The sequence below is a fragment of the Anas platyrhynchos genome, chromosome Z (genome assembly GCF_047663525.1).
Source record: "Anas platyrhynchos isolate ZD024472 breed Pekin duck chromosome Z, IASCAAS_PekinDuck_T2T, whole genome shotgun sequence".
Lineage (NCBI taxonomy): Eukaryota > Metazoa > Chordata > Aves > Anseriformes > Anatidae > Anas > Anas platyrhynchos.
Window position 1 is genome coordinate 83472002 of NC_092621.1, and position 15207 is coordinate 83487208.

Below are 15207 nucleotides of genomic sequence, written 5' to 3' on the forward strand. Positions count from 1 at the left end.
ACACATCTCTTTAAACTGCACAGTCCTAATCTCTTCACTTTTCATTCATATGAAAATGTATGCATTTCCTACCTATTTGGGAGGCACAGTCTACGCAGAGAGTTGATTTCAGTCTTCAGGTTATCAGAAGGTGATGGACCTGCCCCGTTGTGCCTCCCCACTCTTTGCTCACATGAAAGGGTCTTTAAATAAAAGACAGAAACAATCCTGTGAGCTGAGAGTGAAGCCAAGAGGATGCCCAGAGCCCTGGAGCCACACTTCCTTTCATCTTTAGTCACTGGCTCTGCAAATCCTAAATCCTCTCCTTGACCACAGTTATTTTCCCACAGGGTGGGAAACATGGGTTTGCATCCCCCAAGGCAGAAGGGGAAATGGGACCCACGTGTCCCCCTGGCTGTGATTGTGCTGACAATACAGCTATTGCACTACGAAGAGGGGGCAGGCATGACCACTGTCCACTTCCTCTTCCAGAATTATTTTAACAGAAAACAGTGATCCCTTCTAAGTTCCTTGGGAAACAAAGAGAAAGGGATATAAGACCTACACATGTGAGACTGCAGGGCTGCCAAGTGAGTGGGTGCTTCTGCCAGGTGCTCTGAACCCAGCTGGAGGTGCTGGGTAGGTTGCTCCACAGGTTGCTCCTTCAATCTCAATTCCTTTGGGATTGCACACCGGGGGCCAGCCTCAGAGACACCTCCTTGGTGTCTTCAGACATCAGCATCCCAGGGGCTGAACCGACTCATGGACATCTCTCTCTCTCCTCACTGGTGGTAGAGGCAGTCTAGGCTGCCAAACATTTAAAAGGATGAAATTAGGTAAAATCCTGCTGAGATGATTCTTCAGGTTCCCAGGCAGTCAAGACAGTCAAAGCCTCCAAATTAGATTTTAGCCCCTAACAAGGAAATGCAGAGCTGACTTTCTGCTTTTATATTATTATCTTAATGCAATTTGGGTGCCACCAGCATGGTTTTTAATCTGAGCATTTTCTGCTTGCACTGGAGCCTCTGCAGTTATCTTTGCCTTACCATGTTGCACCTTAGCAGGAAATAAGACATATCTGTTGCCCTTATATAGGCTTCAGCTATAACTATTTGTGATGCTAAACGTTAAGGGATATATTTTGTTAGAGTTATGTCTTCTCACTAATTCAGGTCCTATTACCTCATTCCTTGCTCCTTATGTCATTGGCCATGATAGCAATTTTGCTAAAAACATACAGTGGAGCAGCAGGAAACTTTCATAGGATATCAAAACACCACCACAGCCAGCATGGTAAAGTTTTTCTGGTGATTGGCTATCAACCAGTGTTTCTCAGGAAACAAACTTATTTTACAAATTGTTAAAAAAAAAAATGAAAAGGGGGGGGGACGGCTGATTACAAGCATAGCCCTACATGCACTAAGAAAGGTGAATTTGGATGACTGGTTTGGTTTGGTTTGGTTTGCTGAGTTCCCATTCTCTTTTCCAGTTTCATTTACAAGTTTAATTGTAATCGATGCATATCACAGTAGTGGGAAGGTCTGTGTCCTCACCTGGCTGGCAGGACCAGGACCAAAGCACAGTCTGACTACTGTCTGGAAGAAATGTGTTGTGACATTCAAGGAATATGTTTACCTTGGCTCTTGCTACGGATACTGCAGGCTGGGTGAGGTGGGCAAGGCTGGAGGCTGCAGACTGCTCCTCTTGGTTAGTCCTAAGGCATGCTGGTCTTGGGGTCCGAGTAATAATCTGTGAACCGAATGGTCTCTGTTGCTCTGCTTGAAAAGCAAAACACAAGTTTGTTGTTCAATGAAGACACTGTTGATCATAAGCTCAGTGTTTACACATTAAACATCTCCACTGTCCCTCTTTTCCTCCAGTGACTCCTTTTCCACAAGGTGGAACACTCCTTTCATAGCAATGACTGTTGGTAAGGCACGTTAGAAGAAAAGATGTGAGGAAATAAGCGTTAGACAGTTTGTTCTCAGTTTGCCATGGTGTGTAAACTCCCACAGCTCCCATGTCTTCAAAGTCCCTTGCAAATGCTAAATAGCTATCACCCTCATCTGAGGACTGTCTCAAGTGCGCAGCCAGTGAGTGTGCCAGAGCCAGAAAGGCAACTTGTGGAGCACCTGAATCCCGCTTTGCACTCAGATCATCATGCTTTCATGAAAGTATGTTAAAAACATCACTAGCATTTTAATTTAACAAGCTCCATCACTTTCTAATGGTGCAATGCCTATGAATTACAGCATTAGTACTGCAACTATTACTTGCAAGATTTACAAGCACGTTATCTTTATTTTCTCGTAATTACCCACAAATCTCAACTATCCCAGAAAATATAATCAACTGCAGAGTACTTCCTAATGGGACATGTGTGCCAGAGATGAAAATGATTCTATAGCAGCAGAGAACTGTGCTTTTCATGAAGAAGACTATGATCACAAATTAATCCTTTGAGAATCCTGACATAATGTACAGATCCAGCAGAACAAATCCCATGTGGCTGACAAGTGCTACATCACAGTCATCAACCCTGACAACTGCTAGGGCCTGTTTCTGCTGCTGACCACGAAGGACCAAATTGGTGAGGGAGCATGCGGGCAGCTACAAGGTGGAAGGGCCCCCTGCCCTTGGGTTCACCCACTGCTCCAGCCCTTAGGAAGCAGCACTTAGCTCCAAGGGACTGTAATTGCAGCCTTTAGGATCCCAGAAGGATCTGGAAAATCAACATACACCACACAGTTACCCTGCTGAAGGCACAGGCTGAGCCGACCCAAAAACTAGAGTCCATTGTTTTTGTGCTTTGACTCTGATGTATTTAATTCCTTTGCACTAAAAAATGAACTAAAAAGAGATGCTAATTTTTATGACGCTAAGCGTTTCCTTCACTTTCTTTCATTATATACACCATGTCCTACCACTCAATACAAGTGCGACATATGCTGATAGGTGGGCCCATTAATTACGGTATCTCACTAGACCTTTAAAATTAAAGCTACTGCCTCTGGTGGTTTAGGTGGAACAAAGATATATAACCTCCTAAAATATCTGCAGTAGCCCCAAGTTAACAGCCAGTATTTTTTAATCCTTTTAGTTATATTAATACCCCCCCCCCCTTTTTTTTTCTGGAATGGAGTTTGCCAATATGATTTGCAATTATTACTTTGCATAATAAATTCATCATTTTGAGCTCCCGACTCTGAAAAGCAAATCACCCTGAATATATTATCCGTGGGAAATGAATTCGTTTGTGTGTTTCGCCCAGATATATACAGAATATTCCTCCTCCTAGGGTGGTGGGGAAGGGTGGGATAGATTTTAATAAGACGGAAGAAGAATCGAGACAATTTTTGTAATAAAGCCCTGCCTAAGCCAAGCTCTCACGGCAACAAATCCCCTGGCAGGAGGCCCACCAGTGGACCGCATCCAAGACCTCAGCCTGAGCAGCGGCCAGGGGCTGTGCGGAGCAAGCCCAGTGCAGCTTATCACCTCTCCCCTCCGGCCCCTCCAAGCCCCACGGGTGGGCGCCATGCCCTCGCCAGGGGAGCCCCGGCTCCCCCTGGCCCCCAGCCCCCTTCCCCAGCCCAGCGCCGGTGTTGTGATGAAGACGGGGTTTCTTTGTCGACCTGGTGGGTTAATTTCAGTAGCTGTGCTTTCCTTTATTCTTCCTGAGGTTTAAAACTGTGCCGGCAGCTGCATGCACATTCTTTCCCTTATTAGTTCAGTTCCCAGGCTGGCATTTTTGTCTCTGCTATAATTTTCATTTAAGCTAACAACTTACTTGCTGGGCTGCTCGTTTGAGTCAATAGTCATGAGGGTTTGCTGAGAATGCTAGCCAGGAGGCAAATGCTTGATGTTGTTTTGTCACTGTTGTTGTTTCAGAAAAAAAAATAATTATATATATATATAAAATAATAATTAGAAACAGTGAGTCAGTGTTGGTGTTCTTGTGGTCAGATATCATTTCTTTCATGTTAACATGAAACCGCGCAATGGCCTTTACTGCATATCAACGTATTGTGCAGGTTGTATCCTGCACTGATCTGCAGGCCGTCTTATTTCACTTACTTGACTGCTGTTGTACGAAGTGAAAATTGGTGAAGAATTTGACCTTTTTAGCTTTATGAGCATTTCACAATGAGCCTTAGAAACCCTACTTCTGATCTAATATGGTTGCTTAGTAAACGTTCGTATTCAGGCTTGTAATCTGACTTGATAAAATTATTCATGTGTGTCTTTTCTTCCCATCAATACTTTGGCACAGCAACTGGGCAGATCAGTGTACAACAGTAGGATCCTGAGTTGCACATAATGTTCATCTGCCTTTGTGCAGACCGACAACTGCACGCGAATACAATATTCAGTGTGTGCATGAGGAAATATTTTTATTAGGCTTCTTTTTATAAGGCACAAAGGACTACGGTTGCTTTCTCTTTCCTTTTCTTTTCTTTTTTGTTTTATTTTTTTTTCTTTTCTGTAAGAAATAAGACTGCCACTTCCATATGTGATATTAAAAAGCTACGTCCCCCATATCTTTTACTTTTGTAGTCAATGCTGAGATCTCAGCCAAGGGCACAGCCTAGGCATTTGCATGTGAAGATGAAAATAATCCATTTTGATCCTCTATAGAAAATGTGGTAATAGTGGAAGAAGCTCAGAAAACATTACCCATCTCTCTGTGCCATGGGAGTCTTGAGAGAATAACATTCCAGAGAAGGGTGTGATGCTGCAGTGCAGCACTGCCTCAAATGCTGGGAAGAGCACAAAGAAGAATTCAGACACAACAGTAGTCATCTTGACAAAAATTGCATCTATGCTGATGGGAAGAAAAAGAAAAAAGAAAAAAAAAAAAAAAAAAAAAAGACAGAAAAAAGACTGCCAAAATAAAGGCTGGCTTCGTCCCATTTAGTGATAGCACCAACCTGAGACAGGTGTATTTGAGATGTCTGTGATAGAGTTGTTTTGGCCATGGGCTCCTATTTACTTACTGGGCAAAGAGAGGACCTGGAGGTATTTATTAACTGTAAGAGGGATGAATCAAAACCAAGACATATTGGACAGATACTGAACAGATCAATTTATGTGTAGATTTGCAGCTGAGTATGCACTGCTGTGTTTTGGCCATCAGATCTCTGCTTTTAGAAAACATTATGTAGCTGGAGCCGGTCTGGCTGAGGAATGTGCTGCCCAAGCCATGCAGTGTGTGCCCATACACCAGCACACCCTTGTGTGTTCTGGGGACAAAAACGTTTCTCCATCCAGAAAGCCTACAGAGAGGGAAAAGGAACTTGGCTGCTGCTTTCCAGAGCTGAAGGTCAATACCTGCTCTAGACTCAGGTTTTCAGAGCCACAGACACGAGCAGATGTGTGTAACTTAAAAATGATCATAGGCATTTTTAGAGATTAGGAAGTCCAACGTACAGAACCAAGTAAGAAAAAAAAAAAAAAAGGTATCAAGTAAGCTCAAGCCTCATTTTGTACCGCCTTGTTGTCTCCTCGGACCATCGGCCTTTCCAGCTGAGGCCCTACAATGTAAACATCAACAATCCTGATTTTAAACTTGGCCTTTTGAGTGTCTATAAATTGCTAGAGGAAGTGCTCCCACACAGCTCACTCCCACATAAACAGTCAACATGTAATGCAGTGTACTCCTTCTCCGTTCTCAGGTCCTGAGGAAGTAAAAAGTCCCACTGGACTGGGGAAAAAAAATGGAAAAGCATGTAATGTGAAATAAAAAATGTGGAAGATAATGTGCAAGAAACCCATAGGCTTAGTAAGAAATATGTTAGAGACTGATTTTCAAATAGAAGGCTGTTTGTGTATATTAATGGGGTAACAATACTGATGGACATATTTGGGGATTTACCCTTCATGTTACAATTTGGTTGTTATCCTCCTTCCTCTTAAATGTACTCATTACTAGGGCCTTCAGAACAAGCATGCCCAATCTATAGGACTGAAATATGGGAGCCAGGAAAATTACTGTCTGTCTCTCTTTTTGAGTTTGTTAATCCTCAAGGATTCCTCCTACCAAAGTCCCATTTCTTTCCCTGTTCTCCAGAACAGAACTTCTTCCTCCGCTCACCTGAGAATTATTCAAGGTCCTCAGAGTTAAGATTGAGATCTTTTCTGCAGCAAAATCGTATTTAAATCTCCTGGATATTTGGTAGGAGGCAAAGACTCAGAAACTGCAAAAATAATACGTGCTAAAATTTGCGGAAGGAATAAAATTAATGCATATGCCATGGCACTACCCTGTACTACTTCCCATCTGGGAGGAAAGAAATAGGCATTTCAGCTTAATAATATGCATGGTTCTCCCATTAGATTCCAGAATCTCTTAATGTAGATACACATCATTTTCTGGATATCAACAAACCACTTGAAGTATTATTTATACTCAAGGCTAGAATGATTGCCATGAGAATAATTGTGTAAAGGCTGGAATAGGAAAACAAAATTAACATTGCTGAATGGTATTCAGGCCTCAGTGATTTGGCAAACTTAGCAAAGATCACATGTCAGTTAAATGACAGATATGAGCCGTTGCAAAAAATATAGTGGTATTTCTTGAAAATATCTGATAGAGTAAAGGTTAATGTTATTAACATTCTGCTTGGTATGTAGTTGGTGTGAATGCAATATGTTCTTTATGATTTCTGTTTTCAAATATCAATGATACTTGATTTTTTTATTAATAGTGTGTAAGGATGTATTGATTTTTTTTCTTTGTAAAAATAATTAAAGCTGTTGAGCTTGGAAGAAAAAGATCTAAACAGATTAAATCCCAGCCTACATAACTGAGCCTACAAACTAATGCTTCCATCACTCATCACAGTATTTTATTCTTCTTGGCTAAATTCATTTCATGTTTTTCTCTCCAGGGTTTAAGAGCTGCTTTCTCCCATCCGACCTCTCCTCAACCTCCTTTGGAATCCGTAGATCCCTCTTTGTACCCTGAACCAGTATGAAACTTGTGAAACCAGTAAATGTTCCCAAGGAAGAGGAAACGTGTACCATCCACCCTGTATCAATGGTTTGTGGGCTGATTCATTCTGCTTTTTCTAAGGCTGTCATGTAGACAGCTTTCACTCTTAAATGATACTTGTGTAACTGTAGGGAACTCGTGTGCAAGTGATACACACGTGGTAATGTCTTTGACAGTATTGCTGTGGGTTAAGTTGTCTTTGTCTATCTTTTAAACAAGGGCACCCAGCCTCGTTCAGCCTTTCCTGATAGCTCTGCACTTTGTATTTCACTTGCTTTCATGTCTGTCCTCTCCTCAGTCTCAGATTTATAGTCACGGGTTTGCTCTCATGTCCCCATGGGAGACCTGTAAAGGGTGCTGTGATTTCCATAATTACCGATGACTACAGAAATTCCTCCAGTCTGTGAATGTCTCCAGTTACTCATGCAGAGTTTAAGGAACACAAGTAAAAATATCTTCCCTGCCTCTTCCAAATATCTTAGAGCTCTGTCCCTGTCGCAAGAAGTGGGGAGGTAGAACACCTCATGTAAAGCTCTCTGTGTGGTGAGGAGAAAGATGGCCACCAAGAGAGTGGCCACCAGAAAACCTACAGTGAATCAATCCCCGACAAATATTTCATAACAGTAGGAGAAATAACCTAGCAAAATCATGCTATGATACAACTAGTGAATTTCAAACAAATGTAGGGGCATGAGAATGAAGGCTGGAAGGCTCCATGCTCAAATTCCTAACCCAAACGCATCAAAATCTTTGGTGTCAGTGCTGCTCAACTCATCACTTTGGAAAAAGGTGTCAAGCTGTGGAACATAGACATGCCAGAGATTCATCAAGAGACACAACACAATTGTGGGGGGTAACACTTGAGCAGGCTTCTCCATGTCCCTTCGTGCTGCACACCTTCACCTGATGATGAGTAGTGTGCAGCCTGTTGACCCATAACAAGCACATCTCCCCTTTCATGTTTAACCATACAATGCAGGGTCCCATTGCATATGATTTCCATGAAAAACAGGCAGATGGCACAAGAGTAAGTGAATTTTCAATTTGAACCATTAGTTCAGTTTTTGACCTGCCACCTCTTCAGTTCCAACCAACCTCTTAATCCACTTGATTTTAAAATTACGCGGGCTTTGATTTTACCCCTTGCTCACCCTTTAAATCTCATTTCTTATCCCCTAACTCAATTAATACAGCTTAGTTAAAATTGTTACAAACATCTTTTTTGGGATTATCCTCTTAATCATAATTTTAAAATGAATGGAATATTCAATAATCTGCACTCATGATGTAATCAGAAATTAAAAAAAAAATCCTATGAAAGCTATTTAATAATATTCTAAACTACTCAGCATTTAATTAAGGCTATTAGAAGATTAGAAAAGAGATAGAAAGATGAATAAGGAATAAATCTGACGTCTTTACCCATTGTTTCTAAAATGAATGACCACATTTAGGTCTTCTGAAAAATAATATGGTAATACTTTTTTTCTCCCACAAGATCCTGCTTTAGAAACATGCTTTTGTGCTTGGGAGGGGAAGGGGAGGGGATTAAAGTCTTTGAAATTGCTCTATTAATACTGTGGGCGCACTGAGTATCAGCCTGTCTCTTCACCAGAGCCAAAACAAGCACCCAAATGCCAGGATCTTCTCCCTAACCAAAAGAAAAACCCTCTCCTCTCTGCAAAACTGGGAATGGTGTGGAGGTTTTTGCACAGGACCCAGACGCACTGCTCTAGCATGGGTACCCGGGGATGTTATGCATCCTTCCTTCCCCCCGTCATGCATCTTGTATCCCCTGGCCACTTCTCCTCATTTTCTTGGCTAGCCAGGACATGAGCGCCAAGCCACCATGCTCAGGAATGCCAAGCCAGCAGTTATGGCTACATCTGACGTGCAGATGCAAGGCATAAAGGCTTTCTGTAGTGGCTTTCAGCTTGGACACTCACACAGATTTCAAGCAGCCTTGGTCTGGTCTTCTTTTATTTTTATTCTATTTTTTTGTTTGTTTGTTTGTTTGTTTTGTTTTGTTTTGTTTTTCTCTTTTTTTTTTTCTGTTTTGTTTCCCTGTAGCCATTCGAAGGTGAAATGCTCCTCGCACTAAACCTATTCTAGAGGGATTTGGGATCTGATTGTGCATTTGTTCTACAAATAACTCCCACCCCAGCCTGCCAATCATTCCACTTGCATAATTTCTACAAAAGCCTGAGGGAGTTTTTCATGCAAAAGGACTTGAGGGTCAAGCACGCTTTAGAAGAGATTCATTTTGCTTTTTTCAAAGTAAACTTAAACAGCTTTAAAACTTGTCCACATTCCCAAGCCCAAATCAGAGCCAGTCACAAAAGGGCAAATTGTGGTCCACTGTGTTTGTGTCTGAGGCTTGTTGTCCACCAGGACAAGGACCACTTGCTGCCCTTAGTGGCAGCACTGAATTTTCACTGAGGTCAACGTGCACTGACTGAGGGTGTGAGACCCTTACAATAATTTCAGCAAAGTCAAACACTCCAAAGCTATGTCATCACAGCAGATTGCACTCTGAGAATAGCAGGAAGGAATTACATTGCACATTGTTAAAATGTTAGCAACAACATTTCATTTTTGAAAAGGCAATTTATTTGTCCTGAAATAAAGAGTTGATTATATCTCTTATTACTGTTACAAGAACTTGATATATCACAAAGTGGAAGAGTTACAACATGTACCAACTCTCAACCAGGAAAAATGAACCTGATTCATAATTCACTTTGAGAATGTCTAGTTAGTCAATCAAGTGATTTGTAATCATAAAGGCTGCCAGGAATTGAATGAATAATGGACCGTACTAAAATTCTCGGATTTTCTAGTATTCTTATTTCATTATGTGACTTTTATTGCTATTTCTGATAGTTGTCTCACTTTTGGCAGAACAAATTAAACTATTCATATTTACTGGAAGGAATATATTTGACTGTTTAATGCACATAATGAATACACAAACGGAGTGACCACTGCATGTAACAAATGACTGTCAGACTTTTCTCCACAGAAGCTAAACCTTTAGGATGTGAAGCTTGGATAGAAATGTTTTTTATCTCCCCAGCCCATCACCACCACCCCTGTTTTTCCCCTTGAAAGGATTTTTGGGGTAATCAATCCGAGCATATATTGTATTGTTACAGTACATTTTCTTGAGTTGTTTTATAACTATGGAAATGACATAATTCATATAGCATGGCATCTGCTAAAGAGCAACTGCTTTACACTCTTTCTTCAGCTGAGAAGCATCTTACAATGTATGATTATCTATTAAGATGTGACCTCTAACTCTGTATTTTTACCAGTAATCTGGTAAAAATGGGTAGATAGTTCTAGATAGATCTGGAAATGAGAAACAACGACTCTAAAATCTGAAATTGTGCGGAAGTTGCAGCTTTAATATGTGCTAATTACATGCAAAAGTACAGATTTTTTTAATGTTTAGTTTCTTTTTTCAGACTTTTGCTGCAAAACAAAACTTTTAAAACGCACAGCTAGCATTAAACAGAAAGTCCTTTGCTTGTGTATCTCTCTCATACATGGTTTCTCATTGAAATTTTAACTCATTGTTCACTATCGCACTTATTGTTATCTTATACTATCCTATGCTTTCGACATCCTGACAATCGAATCAGACGGTGTTGTGATTTTATTCTCAACATTTTCCCCTATGTACAGAGTAGGTCAATTAGCAGATTTCTGCCTCTTGTTTTCATTTGTATTTATGCTGTTTCAATTTTCTTTTACATGGTATGGGGTAGTATGTAAGATAGGGAAGATACAAATGTCAAGCAATAAAGTTAATTTTAGAATATATCTCTACAAGAGCGTTGTTGATACTTTAGACAGGATTTTAAGCATTTTGCTGGCCCTCTATCTGCAATCCAGATGTGAGGTCCAGACTCTCCCATTTAAAGCAACATTTTTTAATTCATTTCTCCACACAGTTTCACCTCAGAGTGGAGTACAACCAGTCTGGGACTAGAACGTGGCAATGGGAAAACAGCTATTTTGGGGTGCTTCGGATCAGGCTCCCAAATAAACCTGAATTTAGAAAAACAGGATGCAGTTAGCCAAACTGGAACATAGCCAGGACACTGCTCCTACTGTTACAGGCATCCTCCTGCTATTTCATAATAATGGCAAGGGATCACTGCCTGCATTTTACACCTTCTCTGAAGCTGTTGTTATTTCAAAGGGACAATATCAAGTCAAATGTAAACTACAATTGAAGCGTAACCAGTTGCAAAGCTCACGTCCTGTGACATCTTTTTATTGCCAAAGAAAACACAGCATTCTGAACTTAAATCTACAAATATTCCCGGACCAAACAGGGTGCCCTTGTGTCGGTAAATGAGAAAGGAAATTTGAAAACCGAAATGGCAAAAGTGAAGAGATAATTTTTCTGTGTTAACTAGGATGAGGTAAATGATGAAAGGTGAATAAAACATTGAAATACTTCTGACTTCACTATTCAAATGCTAGGGAAAATCCACCACCAGCAGGGAAGGAAAAAAAAAAAAGAAAAGAAAAAAATAAGACAAACAGTTGATTTTGATAGAGAAGTATCATAGTTAATTTCTAATATTATTTATTCCTTTATTCCTGCTACTGTCATTTCAAAAGTGGGCATGGAATGCACAAACAAATAAAATGCACAAGGTCAAAATGTAGCTTTAGTCAATTATGCAGTATTTACTGCATTTACGTCCAGAACTTTCTCCAACTAAAACCACTGTCAATGTCTAGCTGAAGGGGCACCATAAGCATCGGTCAACAAAGTTCATGTTGAGCTCTGTGGGAAAGGATATCCAGCGGGAGCTATTTTCCAATCTCCAGCTTGTGCAGAAATCTTGTGTCTGTCACATTAAAAATCAGTAGATTTTAGGATGAGACTTCTGTACCTCCCTCCCACAGCCACGCTCTCCAGCAAAACAGATACATGGTTTACTAGAGACAGTCTTCCTGGTATCCTGAAATATAGTAAAGCTGAAAAGCTGCTTAGAGACAGAGCCACATTTCTTTAAGGAGGTTTAACACAGTGCAAACTGAAAGAAATGGCTGGTGCAGCTAATTTTAATAGCTATGTAAAGCACTGGAGTTATGTGGGATCCCACCATTTTTAATGCATTGCCTGTGATCATAGTAATGAGGCACTTGTAGAGTAAGCCATGTACTTTTAACTTTTTACTCACTCAGGAAAAATGAAGTATCAATACAGTGACAGCTGTAAAACCTAAAACAAGAAATCCCTGCTAATTCATTTGGTGGTTTCATTCATGCCCTTTGTGGACAAGCAGAAATTTGTTATTCATTAAACACTGAGTTCTAACTAAACAAATAGATTTAATTATGCTATACTTTCCATGTTTTTGCAAACTACAGGACTTTGATCTTCGATATAAGAAGACATACAACGGGGAGGTGAATTTTACTGCTGCTGGTATAAAAGCCCCATAATAGCAGAGGTTAATGGGTGGGCAAGAGACCATACTTCCTTTCTAAATACTGCCGAGGAGTGTGTGAGCATTAACCTCTTGAATGCCATTTCATACATTAAGCAACTTTGAATTTCTAGGTGAATTAAAAACAAATAAATTCCTGGGAAAGTTGTAATTAAACCTCAGCAGACTTTTGAGACACCCACAGCATACCAGCTGTTGCTTATCTTTGTCTGCTTTGATGAAAATATCAAATTCATTACTGGGAGAACACAGTTCTGGGGAAGTAACCGTGCACGGTTTTGGGGCCTGTGTCTGCGCCACAACGAACTTATTTTTTATTTATTTTTCCAACCCTTCATCTGGCCACTTGAACTTAGTTTCTCAGAGGTGAGCCAATAGCAAAGGGGCTGAGGTTCCCCGAAGGATCTCGAACCTCTGGAGCTGAGGTCTCTGCTCTGGCACGTACCCGGCCACTCCCTGCCTGCCCACACGTAAGGCGGTGAACACATAGCCCTCAGAAATGAAAAAAAAAAACTACTCCCAGCAGTTGGATACACCAAAAATAAACTGTGTCAGAGGTCTGACTGAATGTTTACCTTTTCAGTCAGGATCCTCTCCTTAATGCTATCCAGAAGTTGGGCCCAGCGCCTAGTAATTGTCTTATACAAAGTATATAAGGAGATGGATCCGGGCTTAGCAAGGCGCGACTCCCCACTGTGCCCATCAGAGAGGACAGCTTTGTTTCTCTTCCCCCCGGGGTTTGTTTTTCCCCATACCTGTCGATTTGGGCCAGCCACAGCCAATGCTTGCATTCTTCCACAATGTCAGGGTCTCAGCACTGCAGCAGCTCGGAGCAAAGCCTGAGACTCTAGCAATGTGTCAGAAAGGACTAATAAATGCAGCCAAAATCTGTTGTTTTAACCTGACTGGAAGACTGGGATTTAAAGCAGCTTCTTTTCCCTGTGTGTTGCTTCTGTTATTAATGTGAACTTGAAGTGATGGAAAATATTTCAGGAGTGCTGTAACAAAGCATTTTGATGTTTCCCTGTTTAAAGAGCTGATGAAATTGATATATTTTTCTGAAATGTTCTCCTGTCAAATTGGCATTTCCTTTGGAAATTGTCTTGGTGGATAATTCCTGACTGGTTCACAGTTTGATGGGTTCCCACTATTCCACCTCTTGCTCTGCACCACGGCATATATCACGGCTCCTGGTGCATCACCTTCCCAGATCGGGCAGCGGATCTCTAGTACTAGACAGCTCCAGTACGAGCTTCTGGGTCAGATATCTGCTGCCAGACACTTCCACACCAGGCAGCCCTTGTGCACGCAGGACCACAAACCCCTCCTGCCCTGTGGTGGGTGCACAGGTCATGGCCAGATTCAGCTCAGCTGCTGAGTTTTCCAGCTTACCCTGGTCCAGGTGTCTGGACCTGGACTCATGGATCTGGGATCCCACCACATGCCTGTTCTTGCAATTACCCAGCAGGAGCTGGTTTTCTGCCATTTAATGCCCTGCAGTCTTGGGCATTGCAAGCTGTGGTCCATCTGCTCTCTCTGCCTGGAGGGACTGGGCTCCACGTTGCCCTCTCCCTCTTTGCCCAAGCTCAAATCAGGTAAACTCTCATGTTTCCTCATGCTCTCAGGGTGATTTGTGTCTGGGTCCAGCCTACACAGCTTCAGCCTGATTATGTAACTTACTGCACCCACACTAGGCCCCCTAGATACTCTTGCCCACAGGACCTTGCCCACAGGACCTTGCCCACAGGACCTTGCCCACAGGACCTTTCTCTCCAGCTCCAGATGAGGCCCAGAGGGATAATTAACTAAAGTTTAATATTTTTGGTAGTGTACCTCTCTCTTTTCTTCCTACAGGGTGCTTGGGAGCCCACAGCACCGTCATTTCTCCTATCATCAGGGGCTGGAAGGCTCAATATTTGACATCCAAATATTTGTGTGGATCTAACTCCAATAAACCATTAACATTTAATAAACAACCTTCAACAATAAGCATTTATTTTCATTTATGTAACTGAAATAAGTCTGTTTTCAGACAGGCACTGAACTCCCTGGTACATCTGTGGAATTCCTGTGCTATGAGAGCAGTTGGACTAACATGAAAACAGGGTGTGACTGGAGTCAAGCCCCGTGTTTGTACCTAGTCCAGCGAGCCGTAGGAAACAATCAACCTGTGTTTTCACAGCACAAAATTTTCCTATTTTAGTGGGAAGAGGGCTTGGAAAACTTACTATTCACCCACATTTCTTCTTTCTCATGGATAAGAGGGTACAGATGGAAAATGATGGAGAAAAACAAGACTCTTCCAAGTGACCTAGATGGGAATGGCTACGCTGGTGTTGTACCACTGGTGAGAACCCTGCCGGGGCAAGAACTTCACGTGGGCAGTCTCAAACCCAGCACAGGCATGCATCCGTGCTTTGCCCAGAGATGAGATGATCCCAGAGTCGCAGCTGGAGGTTGTGTGTGGTCTGCATCCGGCAGGACCTTGGGGTGAATCATGCGGCTTTCGGCTCATCTGCGTCTCAGGCTCCAGAAATGGGAACTGAGTTTTTAGAAGTGCGCCTTAGCAGAGCACAAATCGCTTTTTCCAGCTCCAGTCTGTTTTGTTCCCTGGTGGGGAGCACTTCTTCACACAAAGTTCTCCCAATCGATAGAGTGACAGCCCTAATGTATAGTTAGTGTATGTGTGAGGGTCATACAGCTGTCCCTTCAGTAGACATTAATCCTACATCCAGAACTATGCGAGAGGTTAATGTT

General features: G+C 41.8%; 1 long non-coding RNA gene across 1 annotated transcript; it reads left to right on the forward strand.

The window, feature by feature from the left end:
• The first annotated feature begins 3456 nt into the window (after window positions 1–3456).
• Window positions 3457–14561, forward strand: LOC113840142 (uncharacterized). Its single transcript, XR_003492896.3, has 3 exons — window positions 3457–3614; window positions 6870–7021; window positions 14305–14561. It is a non-coding gene; the product is annotated as an uncharacterized lncRNA (long non-coding RNA).
• The last annotated feature ends 646 nt before the right edge of the window (window positions 14562–15207 follow it).